Source organism: Culex pipiens, chromosome 2 (genome assembly GCF_016801865.2).
Source record: "Culex pipiens pallens isolate TS chromosome 2, TS_CPP_V2, whole genome shotgun sequence".
Lineage (NCBI taxonomy): Eukaryota > Metazoa > Arthropoda > Insecta > Diptera > Culicidae > Culex > Culex pipiens.
This window is the reverse complement of record NC_068938.1, coordinates 43,794,232-43,806,898: the sequence shown is the minus strand read 5'-3', so window position 1 is coordinate 43,806,898 and position 12,667 is coordinate 43,794,232.

Sequence of the window (12,667 nt, the reverse complement as noted above, 5' to 3'; positions counted from 1 at the left end):
GGCTGGCTAAGACTAACCTTCGGCGGCCCCGTGGATCACCTTTCAGCTCGCGAACTGCTCCTTTTGCCGGTTCTCGCAGCAGCACCAGCCCGGCTTGGTTCAGCCAACAGGTCGGATAAATTGTTGCTTCCAAAAAAAGTATAAATTTCAACCGATGTTCCGAGAAAATCCCCGCCTCGAGATGAAGTTGGGGTCGGTGGGTTGAGATTGAAACATTTGGGGAATTTCAAGAACTCATTGTTTCAAAAACTGACTGTTAACCCGAGCATGGGTAAATAACTAGGGGGTAATTCTCTGCCAACTCATACAGCAGTTGCCCCGACCCCTCTTCGATTTGCGTGAAACTTTGTCCTAAGGGGTAACTTTTGTCCCTGATCACGAATCCAAGGTCCGTTTTTGATATCTTGTGACGGAGGGGCAGTACGACCCCTTTCTTTTTTGAAAATGCGAAAAAAGAGGTGTTTTTCAATAATTTGCAGCCTGAAACGGTGATGAGATAGAAATTTGGTGTCAAGGGACTTTTATGTAAAATTAGACGCCCGATTTAATGGCATACTCAGAATTCCAAAAAAAAAACGTATTTTTCATCTAAGAAACATTAAAAAGTTTTCAAAATTCTCTCATTTTCCGTTACTCGACTGTAATTTTTTTTGAAACATGTCATTTTAAGGGAAATTTAATGTATGTTTCGGATCTACATTGACCCAGAAGGGTAATTTTTTCATTTAGAACAACATTTTTTATTTAAAATTTTGTTTTTTTCTAACTTTGCAGTTTTTTTTTAAGAGTGTAACATAGCTCTACAAAGTTTTAGAGCAGACAATTACAAACATGTTGATGTATAAACATAAGGGGTTTGCTTATAAACATCACGAGTTATCGCGATTTTACGAAAAATAGTTTTGTAAAAGTTACTTTTTGCAATTCTTTTTGTTTCGTCGTCCGTGTCTGTCGCGAATGACGATGAACGGCCATGATCGACAACTACCAACTTTTTCAAAACGTTTCTTTCGTAAAATCGCGATAACTCGTAATGTTTATAAGCAAACCTCTTATGTTTATAAATCAAATTTTTTGAAATTTTCTTCTCTACAATTTTGTAGAACATTATTACACTCTAAAAAATAACCCTGCAAAGTTAGAAAAAACCCGAAATTTTAAAATGAAATGTTTTGTTCTAAATGAAAAAATGACCCTTCAGGGTCAACGTAGATTGGAAAAGTACATTAAATTTCCCATAAAATGACATATTCCAAAAAAAAATACAGTCGAGTAACGGAAAATGGGAGAATTTTTTAAACTTTTTTTTGTGTTTTTTTTTAAAGAAAAATATGTATTTTTTTCGGAATTCTGAGTACGCCATTAAATCAGGCGTCTAATTTTACATAAATTTTCCTTTGACACCAAATTTCTATCTCATCACCGTTGAGGCTGCAAATTATTGAAAAACACCTCTTTTTTCGCATGTTCAAAAATGAAAACGGACCTCGGATTCGTGATCAGGGACAAAAGTTACCCATTACGACAAAGTTTCACGCAAATCGAAAAGGGGTCGGGGCAACTTTTCCCGATTTCGTGTGAGTTGGAAGAGAATTACCCAAGGGAAATGTGTAATAATACATTTCTCTGGTATTAATACCAAATTTTGTCTTATTGGATTATGCAAGAGCAATATGTGCTATCATACCAATTAAAGGTATTGTTTTGATATTGCAAAATTGCAGAATTATTCAATGGTCGGAAACCACATTTTGGTTTTCATTTGGTATTACAGTATTTTATCAAATTCCTCTGAAACTATGGGAAAATTATGACCAATTTAGACAAAATAATCAATTTTGCGCTAAAATCATGTCTTGATATACCCCCTAAAGAAATGACTTGAAAATGTGGGAAATTTTCTAAGCCAGGATACAATATTTTGATATTTAAGTGTTTTTTTTTCAAATTCCTCCGAAACTATGGGAATTTTTTTACCAATTTTGACAAGATAATTTAATTTGCGCTAAAATTACTTGAAACCCAAAATTTTCAATTTTTTAATATTCCCACCAGGATTTGTTTTAAATTGTTGAAATTTCTCTAAGTCTAAGTGAAAAAAAGGTCAATAGACAGATTATTGAAATTGGAGAATTTCAATCCAATTTCATTATAAAAACACTTATTTTTCAATCTTGTTATTTTTTAGATGCTTCAAGAACTTCACAAGCCGTTTATCAATGACAAATGTATTCGATGTGGTGAAGAATATCACTAAAAACAACATGGAATCATCAGGTGAGTAAATTTGGCTGTTGCATATGGATCATTTCCGTTTTTTTTCACTAACTGCAACTGGTGCACTAAAAAATGGCATGAAAATACCAAATTTTGGTATAAGTTGCTCAGTAATAGATGGTAAAATACCATGAAATCATACCAAAATCATGTATGTGGAAGACCACAGGAATACCATAATCTGATTTTCCAAGGGCGCGGAATACCTAAAAATAAAACCATGGCAATACCAAGTTTTGTTATTCAAGCAATGTTCAAAAATCCAGAAGACCTTAACTTGGTACTGAAATGGTTTTATTTTGTGGTATTATTTTACCCATGGAATAACATGGTTTGGTATTGTTGCGCCCTTCCACATACAAGACTTTGGTATGATTTGATGGTATTTTACCATCTATTACTGGTTACCCTAGTTATTTGCCCAAGTAATATCAAAATTTGGTATTCCCGTGTTATTTATCCCTGCTCGGGAAATAGGCTGTATCAAATCAACCAATTTATTAACAAATTTATTATTGTAGGAAATTTTCAGAGATTATCAGAGGTAATTTCTGTTCTCATTTTAAAGCTGCAATTCCGTTTACTTTTTGATACAAGGGCTAAAATGTTATACTTTCGATGCAATTACATGCTGTTTCCATGCTGACAATTTCACCCAACTTAGCCCATCTTCAGCACAATGTGTACGGATCGGGCTTCCAGCGAATGGCGTCTTCGAAAATCTGACAGACGCATACGCTTAGCAATAAACAAGCATATATGCAATATATCTCATCCGAGCTTAGGAGAGCCAAATGGAGCGGCAATATGTACCGTACATCGTACCGAACAACTGACAGCAAGCACAGGAGAAGGCGGAGTTGAGCTCTCTGCCCTCCCCATCATGCATGCGAAAGCAGCCAACGATGGCAACGTCTTAGCGGAAAATTTATGAACTAGAAGGATCTCTCTCATATTATCTCTACCAGTGGACGGGCATTTTCTAGCAACGAGGGCTTCCTCTAACCGGGACATTGAGGTCGATCATGGAAAAAGGATTCTATTTCTTGAACCAAGTCATGGCTACAACGGGACAGGGCTAGGCATTTCATTACAGCTTAAAACAATCAATTAAAAAAAAAAACTATTTCGTGCAATTGTTTCCACATTTTTCTACAACTATTTGTATTTTGCTGTTGTTGCAGGAATCATTAAACTTGCACCTAATACTTTGTATTTATCATCAGTCAAAATTCATGCAAACATAAACAATCCCTCCCCTGTCAGATCCCAAACCTGCCGTGACCAGCTTGGCCATTGCTCCATGCCACAGACAGACAGACGCAAATTTATTCCAACGTGTCGCTCGTTGTTTTGACATTTTATCTCTCCTCCCCATCTCGGAAATAAAACTAATTTATTTGCCACCAACAATTAGGTCAACACAGATTCAAACACCGTCACCCACCTCGCCCTCCCCCAAAAATGGCCAGCGCACAGGAAGTGGACACGTGGCAGACGAAGCGCCAAAGCTCTGTGTGCAATTATACCTCTCACTAAACTTATTGCAGTTGTCTGCTGTGCACCCCCAGAGGAATACATTAATGCGATAGGGTCGGTTGGGGTCTGTGAGGATGCTGTTTCGTAGAGACCTTTGAATAGCCCTCGGAAACCCCCAATCTGCTTTACAGCTTCGAATCTCGACCTCCGTGAACCTTGGGGTTGTTTTGCAGGAAAACTAGCTGCAGAAACGCTGCCAAGAAACGGAAGAACGACACGCATCAACCTACAACTAAAAGTGGTGAACAAATTTTGGGGAATTCTTGCTGGCCCATCGTCAGCATTAGAGTTGGAGTTGTGACAGTACTGAACTAACTTAATCCACTTGAGCAAAGCAAACTTTACAGTAGTCACCCCAAAAAGGGCAAATATGCTTCATCTTAAAAAACTTTGTTTTTATGAAAATTCTTGTGAAGAAGTGTCAAAACTATTTAGAACTTCAGTACACCCAAAAGTTACAAACATTTTTTTTTAATTTTACGTCGAAGAAGAAAACAAGGGAAATTATGCAAACCTTCCAAAAGTCTTTCTCTATGAATGAATCAAATGAGACCAACTTGCCGAATTTCTAAATTTATCTAAAATACAGCTTAAATCCAATGAAATCTACTGTGGATCATAATGTAAGTTGAAAAAAAAAGAGCAAGAAAAACGTTTTGATTTTATTTTTTTTGCGGAAAACTTGTTTCTATTGTGGCTAAAAATCAGACCTGTATGTAGGGCGGCCAAATTTCCCGGGAAACGGGAAAAATATTCTTGAAATCCCTGGAATTCCTGGGATCCCGGGAAAATTTTCAAAACAGTAATAAAATCTATGTTTTCATTATATTTGCATGTTTTCAAGCATAAAATCAATACTATTCATAGGTGGTTATCTACACTTCAATCTTAACAAGGATAGCAGTTTTTAGATTGCTTGAAAGATTTTTTTTAATTCTTTGTTGTGCTTTGGTTTCTTATCTAATATCTAATCCAATGTGATTCAAATTAAATAAGTTTCTAATAAATACATTTTTTTTTCTATACGACATGACTAGAATAACATAAAAAAATCTTTTTAAATGTCTAAAATAACAAATAAGAAGACAACAAATAAAATAATAACAGTTAAATTTGAGATAGGTTAAAACATACATGTTTTATAAAATTTGTTTTTTTTTTTACAAATTATCTTAAGGACATTACCGCCAACTAGGGAAAACCGGGACTACAGTCTAAATAGGTACAGGAGATTTTAGAGCAATTAATTTGGAGATCGATTTAACAATTGTTTTAACCGAAATCAATCAAAAAAGTAGCTGTAATTCGATACATTCGTCTTGATTTGCCAAAAATGTTTCATGAAAAATAATTGAAAATTATATTATTTTTTAAATTTGAAATCGTAAGTATACGTAGTCTTCTCAAAAATGTATAAAATTTGATAAAAAATATTTAAAGCGCTACGCAATTTACGGATCGGTATTTTATAACAAATTTCCTTTATAAATCAAATAAATGCTGATACCTAGATTGAATTGGTTCTATAAACATATGAAAGCACAAACGCTTATAGTAAATCTTTCCCTGTTCCTGAGGGGAACACCCTTGAAGAGTATCGGGGCCGGCATTTACAAAGCGGATTCAGTGACAGTTATTAATCAACTTAATGTTAACATGTTAAGGTTAATGTTAACATTCCATAGGTTGTCTTCCTAAGGTGTCTTGATAAGGTCCAGTTTGTGACGATACACTACCTTCCCTTTACTAAGCAATCGAATCCAGAAGGGAAAAGATCACCAGTTGTGTTGGTCCGAGCCGGGATTTGAACCCCGATCTACCGCTTACGAGGCGGAAGCGTTACCACTGGGCTACGCGGCCTTAAAAAAAAAAAACACTGGATATATACTTGATATTTTATTTTTATTATTTATTAATGTTCATGTATTTTTACAACAAAACCTGAATTTCCAGACAAAAAATTTATATTTTTTCCAATTTAGGGAATTCCCGGGACGATATACAAAAAATCCCGGGATTCGAGAATTCCCGCTTTTGGAAATATCCCGGGAATTCCCGGGATGGACGCACTACCTGTATGTTTTGAACGGATTGAACGCAGTTTCAAAGTTTCAAAGCCTCAACTATCTGAAGTTTTTTTTTTTAGGTTCGATTATTCGAATAGTTTCTATTAAATCTTCTCATAATTTAATCATATAAAAAAGGGTTTGTCATATTTTTTGTTTGATTTATATTTATCTTTTAGAAATTAATTTCAAGTGTCCAATTGCCTGTTACCTACAATAAAAATTAATGTTGGCAACCATTTTGGATTACAAATTTCCAGATCACTTCAAAGCATTTCGGGGTCATATTTGAGCTCAAAGAGAAAAAGAAAACGCAAAAAGTTGTGATTCGATTAGCCGAATTGAAATGCTGGAGTTCCTTGAATAGTCAAGTGCGAACTGTATAATGTATAAATCAGAATATTTTAAAATTAGATTCTGAAGGACGGAATCAACTGATGTATTGTGCAAAGTTTTGGGTGTTGATGAGAGCCACAAAAAATATCGCCGTTGAAATGTAAACAATTTGCAAGTTTTGTATGAAAATTTAAATAACTTAAATAAATTGAAAAGCGACATACCTCTCGTATTTTTTTTAAGTAAAAAAATGTAATTGTAATAGTAGTTTATGCAACAAGTTGCAAAAAGAAGATTTTTTCAGCACGAGTGATGAATAAATCAAATTTGGCAACGAGTTCGATACAACATTTTTTTGCAATTCTAAAAAAACACCCTTTGAACATAATTATATGTCAAATGTCCATGGAACGAAGTTGACTTTATAGCTGTCGACCACCATTGCTAGTATCAACCACTAGTGTCTTCCTTTTAACTACAAGAACTTCGCCGCCCTGGGCTCCTAAGTGTATGAAAGTATGGCACGGAACGACGGCGCCGAATACCCATATTTACACAAAGAATTTTAGAGCGCCCGCCGCGGGATTCGAACCGGCGACCTCTGGATTGTGAATCCAGTGCGCGGTCCGATTGATCCACACGGGTGGGACTAATAAATCCATTTAGTTAATAAATCGTTTAAATTAAAAAAAAATGAAAAGCATTACTTTTCCAAACAAGTACTGAAAAGTTCAACTTTTCAGCATCCGTTTCAGAACCTTCCAGCATTTGTTTTGAAAAGGGTTACTATTCGATTCTGTTATTTTTGGTAGAGAAAAGTCGACTGTTTTGTCGTTCGAGAATGATAGGAAAAGTTAATAGTTTCACGACGGAATTGCAAACAAGAACTTTTTCAACTCCATTGTGAAGCTGTTTACTTTTCAATACTTGTATCGAAACGTAATTACTATTCAAATTTGTTATGAACGGTTTGACTTAAAATTCGGAATCGAAAAAAACAAATAAATGAAATGCTGTATGCTGTATGCAACTTGTTGCAGAACTAGAATTTTTCAGCACTCGTCGCATTTCCCGAACTCGGTAAACTTCGTTTGATAATTTTTTTTTCGAAAAATCGGTCCCAGCAAAAATGGCGTTTCGGGCGTCGTGAGGTGCGACGCATATCTTTTCTGCCGGGGCTGATTTTTCGAAAAAAAAAAGTCAAACTTTGAAGGTCTGTACCGAGCTCCAGGGTGCTCCAAACTTTAATGTTATTTGTATCAAAAGAAGCACAAAGATCTGGCCTACATGCCAGTGATGTCTAAAACAATGCTTTAGTGGCCAAAATGCCTCAAAAATTTATATTTTTGAAAAAAAAATCCTTATTTATGGGTTAAATCCCATTTAAAATTCAAATGCAAAGTGCCAACTCCTGTTACGTCCAATCAAGCTCATATTTGTGATTTGGGCTCAGTATGAACACCGGAATAAACCCCTGAATGCCCGCCAAAAAGTGCTCTAGTGCTCACACTCTTGTAAAGGTACCAACATTTTCTCAAAGTTTGGTGAAGTTTGATTAAACCTGATTTAAATAAATGCCAATCGCTTGAAAATTCACCCAATCATACTCCTAAAAGGGGTTACATTGTGCCAAATGAAAGTAAAATAATGCCCAATTTCAAAGAATGGGTCAAAACAAGTCATCCGCCTCACCACAATATTCCTCTAATTGGTCGCAGTGGTATCAAGGCTCAACAAAAAAAAAAAAGTCATCCGCCAGTGTAACTTGTTCAAGGGAATTGTACTGACATGCTACAATGTTGGTAGTGAAGTTTTTGAAACAGTTTAGTACTTTTCGAGCAAATACAAAAAAAATAGGTTGGATTTTTGGAGTGATAATGTTTAGCTTCATGAAATTTTTGCATGTATTTAAACCTTTTAGCGATAAGATCAGCACATTTTGAATACCTAAGTGAAAAAAATACCTGATGAGGTTTTTGGAGATCATTCAGATCCTACAGCGTGGTAAAGACCCGTAATGCTATGATATGCTATGCTTTGTTATCACGAAAAGGGGCCGGATCAACACCTGTTTGAGTTGAACCATATTTTTTTATCCAAAGTAAAAAAAAAAATGAACACAAAAACATTGACATTTTCTGAAATGACAACATTTTATTTTAAAAACTTAAGGGAAAGATTTTTTGCATAACGTTTAAAACTGTAAATAATAGTATATTGTACTGCTGCATTGAAGTACAGTCTTAAGGTCTCTGAAATTATTTATCTATTGGTATGCACAGAAAGAGCCCAAATATCTATAAAACATTACGCTGCAGAGTGGCTTGTCTGGTCCATATTGCGTTTTTAATGGAGGACTTGTAGGAGGACTTTTTTTTCAATACAAAAGTGCAAGTTCGATGATGCCGATTTGAAATTGATCAAGATCAACTAAGTAAAACTCCTTCCTGCAATGATCAATACAACATTTCTTCACAATCATAAATTTTCCCTAACACCACATTTGATGTCGCACGATAATTTTCCTCAATCCAAACCTGTTCCTTTTCCACTTTTCGTGTCTGCCCTGGCAACTAAAGTCCTCGCACAGAAGGCAGTACTCGTCGTCGTCGTCGTCGTCGTTGTCGCAGAAAGTCGCAGTCGTCTCCGGCGGGCCAAGAGCAAGAGCAAATGTTTAATGCATAATCACATAATAAATTATTATAAAATGAATATTTTTCATTTCTTATCTGTGTGCTGCCGCAACCGTCGTTCTTCTCTTGCGCCGTTGCCGTTGCCGACCGGTAGCGGAAGCTGTTGTATTTCAGAGCACACTCACACACACGTACTCACAGTGTTTAATGCTTGACATTTCCGGGGTACGACTTTTTGGCTGCGCAAGGAAACAGCCTGATTGGCCCTTTGGGGGTACTTGGTATAGTGGGTCTAGTGATTTGTTCAAAAAGCTTAGCAAAAGGGTTGAGTTGAGATTTTAACTTTGGTTTGGTACCGAGAGAGGGGCCGACAACTTATGCTCGCTTCGTTGGGAGTGATGCAATAAAAAGAAACTTTTTAGCAAAAAGCAAATATCGGGTCGGTGCAGATATGTAAAATCAGCATTGCAAGGCACAGTTCAGTGGCTTAATATGATGAGTAAATTTTAAGCTTGAACAATGTGGGCAAAGTTTGATTTTATTTAACCACCTGATTATCTGGGATAATAAAACACCCTAGCACTAACATTTCTTTTCTACAATCGCACTAAGTTATAAAAAAAACATCAGCATTTAATTCAATTACTTTACCAGTCCAGCAGCGTCGCCATTTATTGGACAGATTCCTAGCGAGAAAAACATGTCACATTATCGTACTAAACGAATCAAATCACAAAATCTTTTCTATTGAAAGAAAATCCCCGATCAAGCTCCAGTGTCATTTCAGGAAGGAAGAAATTTTTCGCTCGTATCTTTTTTTTTCTATTCTCTCTCATTTTGACGCCAATCATCGAACCCACATGGAGGAAGCGAAAAACACTTTCGAGGAAACCCGACCAGACCACACGCCCACCACAGAATTGGGATTTAATGGATGTGGTCCCGGGGAAGGATTACTCCCGTCAGGCCAAGAGATACAAACAACCATGCCGTCCAATATGATAACGTTGATCGATGGCTTTGCTACTTTCGCCAACCCCCACCGGGGACGGAAATAGTTATTGTTGTAGCGAGAAGCATATGCTGTTGCTGCTGCCCAGTACGAGGGGCGAAAAGCTGCTCAAATTTCGATTAGTGTTTTTCTGTTCCGGTCGTTTTTATTATCGTTGGTTGGATAAATGATGCGATTAAAAAGCAAAAAAGCAAAAAAGCAAAAAAGCAAAAAAGCAAAAAAGCAAAAAAGCAAAAAAGCAAAAAAGCAAAAAAGCAAAAAAGCAAAAAAGCAAAAAAGCAAAAAAGCTAAAAAGCAAAAAAGCAAAAAAGCAAAAAAGCAAAAAAGCAAAAAAGCAAAAAAGCAAAAAAGCAAAAAAGCAAAAAAGCAAAAAAGCAAAAAAGCAAAAAAGTAAAAAAGCAAAAAAGCAAAAAAGCAAAAAAGCAAAAAAGCAAAAAAGCAAAAAAGCAAAAAAGCAAAAAAGCAAAAAAGCAAAAAAGCAAAAAAGCAAAAAAGCAAAAAAGCAAAAAAGCAAAAAAGCAAAAAAGCAAAAAAGCAAAAAAGCAAAAAAGCAAAAAAGCAAAAAAGCAAAAAAGCAAAAAAGCAAAAAAGAAAAAAAGCAAAAAAGCAAAAAAGCAAAAAAGCAAAAAAGCAAAAAAGCAAAAAAGCAAAAAAGCAAAAAAGCAAAAAAGCAAAAAAGCAAAAAAGCAAAAAAGCAAAAAAGCAAAAAAGCAAAAAAGCAAAAAAGCAAAAAAGCAAAAAAGCAAAACAGCAAAAAAGCAAAAAAGCAAAAAAGCGAAAAAAGCAAAAACGTGTAATTTCCAAAACCACCCCCAATGTATGACTGTTGACGATGATGACGACGAAGATGAAGTCGTTACATATGTATTAATAGCATAAAATGTTAAAAGCAAAACGCCAGAGGACAACTTTGCCAGCTTGGCTGCAGCCGTTCGTTTCCTGGCCGGAAGTTTGTGATAGGACTTTCTCTCTCTCCACCAGAACTAGCAGCAATGTCGGTGTGCTCATCTTCTGTGTGTGTATGTGAGGTGCAAAACTTTTGAAATAGATAGGAAATTGAAGATGCACAAAGTTAAGCAAGTTAAGCAGTGGAAAAGTTCATTTTTGTGATACGAAGCAGTTGCCGGCTTGGTTGATCTTTCATGATTGGATTTTATCACCAAGGATGACACCGGAAGCTGCTTTGCCTGAGCTTCTGATGCTGATGCTGATAAGGGGGGAAACAAGGACTAGGACGTTTTCTTGGGAAAATGCACATTCGGCGCACCACACGACCGCCACCAGCAGCCCTGGAAAAGGAACAACTTTCGAACTTTGTTTAATTTGTTCTGTCCCCGCATCTTCGTTTTTTTCCGGAAGGGGGGAAGAGTCATCAGGATAAACTTTGGGACTTGTATTATGTATGCATTTTGAGTGCGAGCATTTGATAGATGGGTTAACGAGTTCTTGCTGCAACGAGGGGTTGAAACAATTTGCAAGAGATCGGAAATTTGTTTTAAGTAGATTTAGATTTTGATTCATTTAAAATAAAGTAACTTTGAAACTTTTATTTTATTTGAAGAGTTGTGTAGACTCAAGTTTGAATGAAGAGCACCAAAATTCAAATTTTCGTTTATTTCGATCCACCAGTGTTCGACAGCAGTTTATGCATCATTGATGCAAACATAACGTATTATTCTACATTATGCAGATCAATCCTCCCAAAATAGCATCGAACCACATTTTCCAACTAAATGCTCCCTCAGCACCGATTCAGCTGGCGGCCACAGATGCCCTGCCTTGTTGGCATGATTTTCCAATGTCCAAAATAATGCGATTAGGTGAGTGCAAACCGCAACTATAATCAAATCACAACAAGTGAGGGTGACCCCTCGTGTGGAATACCGTTAATGAATATGTTAATGCCCGCTGCATCAGCAGCATATTTGGGAAATTATTGCACTCTGCGTATGAATTATGCACACGCTGAGCGAATGCTCTCTCCCTCTCTTTGCGTATGAGGTTGATAATGACCGGAAATGTGTAGTTTATTTTTAAAACAAAAATTTTGGAAGAGACTGTTGAATTTCTAGCCGCAAAATTATGGGCCGTTATTTTAGTGAAGCATATAATCAATGCAAAACAATTCAATTGCAGCAGAAATCTGCATCGAGCAATTTACTCACTAATCAAAACGGTGCGCTTTGCCATAGCGTTAAATTGATATTTTTTCAAATGAGAGAACTATTTCTTAGTTTTCAGTTGGAAAAAATAAGCAATGATAGCAAAAATGGTGCACGTCTAACATCTCCTTTTATTATCTTAAAAAAGTCTGCAGTGATACAGCACAGATACGGGCACACTGCTTGCATTGACATTTGAAAGAATTGTCACTTTTGGAATGTGTTCTTTCACAGACGGGCAATAATAATTAGTCGACGATTAGGTTTTACACCGTGACGTCATTTGACAGCTCGTGTGCACTGTTTACATGGTCTTCGTCGATTGTCGACGAATTTCCCCGAACAAAATCGACGAGCGCATCGAACTGTGCTAAGTCCATGTAAACAATGCACTCCTTTCTAACCTCCAAATTGAGTCGGCGTAAAACCTAATTGGTTGTGAAATATAGTTGGTAATTCGTTTTGGTTGGATTTACTCAAATATTAACCGTTTTATAAGGAATTATTGTGTTGAAGAGATTCTTTTAAATGCTGGCATGTACAGTTTGATTCGTAGAGAACATATTACGAAAAAGTTTTCTTTTTAACAATACCAAAGTAGAAACAAAATGACATCCATATCAACTGTGACTCAAGGAGCGA